This window comes from Nanorana parkeri, unplaced genomic scaffold (genome assembly GCF_000935625.1).
Source record: "Nanorana parkeri isolate BGI_ZX_2015 unplaced genomic scaffold, ASM93562v1 scaffold558, whole genome shotgun sequence".
Taxonomy (NCBI): domain Eukaryota; kingdom Metazoa; phylum Chordata; class Amphibia; order Anura; family Dicroglossidae; genus Nanorana; species Nanorana parkeri.
Window position 1 is genome coordinate 1,027,221 of NW_017306826.1, and position 5,346 is coordinate 1,032,566.

The 5,346-nt window shown below is 44.6% G+C and overlaps 1 protein-coding gene across 2 annotated transcripts in view; it reads right to left on the reverse strand.

The window, feature by feature from the left end:
* AK3 (adenylate kinase 3) overlaps positions 1 to 5,346 on the reverse strand; it is an 18,760-nt gene that overhangs the window by 7,908 nt on the left and 5,506 nt on the right. The gene's annotated exons all lie outside the window — the stretch shown is intronic.

Genomic DNA, 5,346 nt, shown 5'->3' on the forward strand with positions numbered 1-5,346 from the left:
TTAGGCCCCGGTGCGGTCGCATCGGCGGTGGTTCCGCCACTGTCTCCGCCCCCTCCTGTAGTTTTCTGCAGGCAACCTGTAGTGGGTGAAGCTGCTGGACCCCTCCTACAGCTCTGCTTTCTACACAGGCTATGTGCAGCACAGTGATGATGTCACCACTACTTTTATAGGGTAATATCAGCGTTTTCAAAGATATTTGGCACACATAAAGTGGATTTATATCCTATGTGGCTATTGAGAAATATATTTCAATGAAAGTGTTGGTGTCTGGAGCTTAGCTTGAAGCTCAGTTTATGGATATAGTACTATTTCAGTCCCAAGTATGCCGCTTTAACTGTAGTTAATATTTAAACAAAGCAGGAAAGTTGTGTAGAGGTGAGTGCAATCCTTTTGTCATCGGAAGAGGTGAGAAAGTTAAATATGACTCTGCTGTCAGCCAGCATGTTTGTGTTGCATCTGTCACACGCAAAAGAGACAGACATTCTACTAGTAAAATAATACTGTACATTGTCTGTTCTGATATCAGCCAGAATACCCAGCATTCCAGCAATTCCAGGTAAGGGGAGGTGTTCCTCCTCCAGGCAATCTCCGGGGGACATCACCACCCCTGCTGGGTCACCCACACTGCTGATTTCATTGCCAGGTGATAAGCAAGAAGCTGCAAGGAAGCACATGCAGGGTTGCTGCACACCATAAACAGTGCATTCCAGTGCGGTCAGGCTCCGGAATGCACTGAAAAATCGCATTGCGGCCAGCTTCCTGCATTCAGGGGTGGGAAACGGAATGTGGCAGTGCATTGAAGTCAATGGCAATGCAGCCACACACCCCCGCCCCATGTGAACTAGCCCATGAGGTGAGTAGAAGGGGCTGAAGCATGCCCATTTGTAGAGACACTGCCACTTTGCCTAGCATGGGTAAGGTTATAGAGTTTCTTTAAAGCAAATTCAGCCCCCCCCTTAAGGGGCAAAGTGGCAGGCTGGAAGAAGGAGGGACAGCTCTGTAAAACCAGTCAGGTTCTACAATAGAGCACAAATCTGTCAGCCTAACACCATGAACTTACTGACAGAAGAAAAGAACAGAGTGATGACCTCGTCAGTGAACCTCTGCTCCTTTACCAATTGCAGTGCTGTCAGGGGTGTCAGGATCACACCACTGATTAAAAAGAATGACCAGCCACTAGGTAAAACAGGTGACGTGTATTTCAACTATGTAGTTAATTATTTACCTGGATTTCAAGCATAGATAGATAAATACACTGTTAATGCGCCTACATTGGTAGAAACGCCACTCTCAGCCTGCTTCAGTATTGCAAACTGCTGATTGTTCTATATGTTTTTACAAACGGGTAATACAGTATACTCTTTAGAACTGAAAGTAGAATGCACATTGGCTTCCCAGATCACCTTTTCCTGCGTTTAAATGTTCCTGCTTAAAGCTGCGTTTACATGGGTTAAGAGATCAGATGCTGGAAGTACAGAATTCCATATTCTCCATGGAGCGTTTTACACATACTGTGGTGACCTGCGTTTTACAACACCAGATCAATGCAGGTCACCACAAGAACACTTAGAAAACAATTGTTATTTATGTGTCCCATTCCCACCACAATGGTGTGCTGTTATGAAATGTAAGCATGCTGCCGCAGGTCCCCACATGGCAGAGCAGTGCGCCACAGTGCCATGCAGGGACCCGAATGCAGTGTACACATAAAGTACAGACATTTTTAAAAAAATGTTTTAAATGTAAGCAATGACAGCTCCGAAAGTTTGCAACAACGCACACTGCCAGGGCTGCCACAAAGCACTAGCCCATCCACTAAAACGCAGAATTTTAGCAGATGGGCTAGTGTGAACAGGCCCTAAATGCAGCTAAACTGAACGCAGGTAAAACACAGGAAAGTCGCAAAGTCTGAAAGATAGCATTAAAAATCAATTACATGCATTTGTATTCGTTTAGAAATATGCTCTAAACACACACAAAAAAAACACCACACGGGTTTAACACTACCAGTGTGAATGAGGCCCTGTGATTAGTGGATAGCTTATAACACAGCTTGCTGTCTGATGAATTGTTTCATTATAACCCCAAGCTGACTAGGCAATGTAGAATGAAAATGATTACTTATTCACAACATCATTCATTATTCAGACAATAAACATATGAAAGTTGAATAACTCCTACTTAACACCTAGTGTGTTTGCATGCAGATTACAGAATGTAGAGAATGTTAATGGATTCGCACATCAGCAGCTCTCCTGTTCGGACATACGTGTCATATGCCGTTTGCACAGGTGGTGGAATGGCTAAGCAGTAATGTATAAAGGCCACAATGAGTACACAATGGTGATAAAGAAATCCATCCTTGACCTTACTGCATGCAAGCATTTTTTTTTTTTTTAAACACAAAAATGTACTTATTGAGTTTACAATAGCAATTCTAGGTGACGTATTTGTTGTATCCATGAGGATCGCCTCACATAGACCCACACTCCAGATCTAAATCACAAAAGCCCCTGGTTGTTTTGACGCACAATTCCTTAGCTCGACAACACTCTAAAAGAATCCCATTCATTTCAACAGTACCTGATCACATCTGAACACAGTGTTGCTTGAAGCTCGAAAATGTTTTATTTCAGGGACAAGCACACATTTTTGGCACCATAGACTTCATTAGAAGTGCCTGAAAAAATGTGCAGAATGTGCCTTTTACACAAAATTTTGCACATACCCATCTCCTCCCAGTAACTAGCTTTCCATTGGCTAAAACAAAAAAACACTGAAGCTTGAAAAAGGCATAAAGGACACACACAAAAAAATTGCCTAAAAGTGTTAATGCCCAAGTGTAAAAGGGGGCTGGTGAATGGGCAGCAAAATACAAGAGCTTGTCACAAAGTGATCAGACCCTTAGAAAATTGCCTTTGATGTAAGTACTCCATAGGCTAAGAGTGGGCAGCCCTGACCCTCCAGCTGTCGTGGATCTACAAGTCCCATCAGCCATTGCAAGACTGACAGTTACAGCCATGACTCCCAGAGGCAAGTATCCAATACTTCTTAACATGTCCAGCTGACTGGCAACTTTTGAGATTTTCACTAGTGGTCGTCAATGGAGCTGCCTCCTAAAAAAATCCTGCTGTCTCCTGAATTCCTATTCATTTGTCCTCCCCTGAATTAACATCGCTTCTGTGCCATTTGGATATTTGTTGCACCAGGATTCATGTTAGATAAACACCAACTTTTTACCAGTTGAACCACAACCGAAGTGTCCCTCAAAAAAAGAACCTATTTATACACCTTTTCTTCTTATTCCCTGTTTACACCCTTGCATAAAGTGACATTAAACCCTCAGATTTTTTAACATAAAACAATAGTGTAATGTGTACCTTACAGTAATCCATGGTTGTTTCCCTTCTCTTTGCTGCTCTTCCTTTTAAATCCTCATGTCTTCTCATGCTCTGCAGAACTTCCCTTTTCAGCTCAGGGCCTCTTCCTGTAGTGCTGGCTCAGATTACAAACCCATACAAACGGATACACAGACACCGTGTATCCATTCCTGAGACAAGGCAGTCTGCTGCAAAACAGAAGTTCTGCCCAGCATGAGAACAGATACAGATTTAAAAGGAAGAGCAGCAAAGAGAAGGAAAACAACCATGGATTACAGTAAGGCACACATTACAGGGTTGTTTTATGTTAAAAAATCTGAGGGTTTAATGTCACTTTAAGTGCATGCATCGGAATGCAAAACAGATGTGTCATAGGAACACATTTAATCCAATGAGCCCTTTCACATTTATGAGCTGCGTTGCATTTAGGAAAATTTGGAGGCATTTACAATGTTGTGGTTCATCCTTACATCTATCAAGGATCACTTTGTCTTCCCAGCACTTAGATGGACTAGCTGTCTGACCTAATAGACCACAAAGCACAATATTATAGTACAGTCCTAGACACAGCTATGACTACTGTTACAAAAAGGATGCAATACGTTATCCTGTTACAATAGGTACAATTACAGCTTGAGGAAACTATGTAGATTATTAATGCTAGAGGTTACTTCCACAACGGACAACCCTAACCAGATAAGGCTAACCCCCCATGCACACACAGCCTTGCCAATAACCAACAACTCAATTAATAATCCTACAATGCTTAAAGGAGAACTATGTCCTGAGTGCTTTTCACTCACCTCATAGTTCTAGCCGACCTGTGACAATGAGACTGTCACAGGTCGGCTCAGTAGATCGGGAGGTGAGCGAACACACACCGGCGTTCTCTCACCTCTCGATCCTGTCACGGCTCTCTGCCGTGACAGGGGAGGGGCTGGATTCCCCCCTCCCTGCTCCGATCTGCCAGCGCTGACTGGCGGAACGGACGGGGAGGGGGCGGGTACAGCTGGCTCTGCCTCTAGATAGGCAGAGCCAGCTGTCAGTCACGCAGCTGGGCGGATCCTGGCACGATTGTCGGGATCCGCTTCAGCTGCGGTGTCTCAGTATACCGCGAGCTATAGCTCGCAGTATACTGAGTCTAGGGTGACGGGAGGATGCTAGTTTGTGTGCTCTCGTTACCCTAAGGAGAACTATGGGGAAAAGCCTTAACCCCATAGTTCTCCTTTAAAGCCCAACACTGGGCAGAACCTTTTCCCTTCTATTTAATGTATTTTTTGACAGAATAGAGAAAATGTTCTAACCTCTAAACTTTCATCGTGCGATGGTTGCAAGGTAATTAAAAATTCGTACGATCTGCCCATCTTGGACAGGCAGATCGTACTTGCGATCGTCGATGTGAGGGTTTCTGATTATTACAGTGCTGAGCGTGCAGTGTGCCGTTCGGCATTTGTCTTCCGAGAACGCCACTAACCCGCCGAAAATCGTACGATTCTCAGCGGGTTTTCAGGCGTGCTCGGGAGACAAAAGACGTGCGACCGTACAGTAGAAACGGTTGCATGCCTTCCATACACCTGCCAATTATCTAAGATCGTGGGCTCACCCGCGATTATAGTATGATAATCAGCAGGTGTATGGGCACCTTAAGGCTGAATTCACATGAGATGCATTGGGGCTGGGCTGGTAATTTTCTGAAGCACAGCCGCAGCACAAGGCAAGGCAATTTGCCTCATCACAGATGGGCACAGTTCACACCAACGTGTTGGGAAAGAAAAACAAAAGTGCAATATGCCAGGACCGGTGCATCAGCACAGTGCCAGGCACCACACACCAGCTGTTGGTGTGAATGGGCCCTAAAACTGGGTATGCACTATGAAGGCGAGTTCACACCAGAACTGCATCAGAACCGCATGTGTCTGCACAGCTGCGGCGTGATGCGCTTTGCCACGATTTTACTGCAATTGAA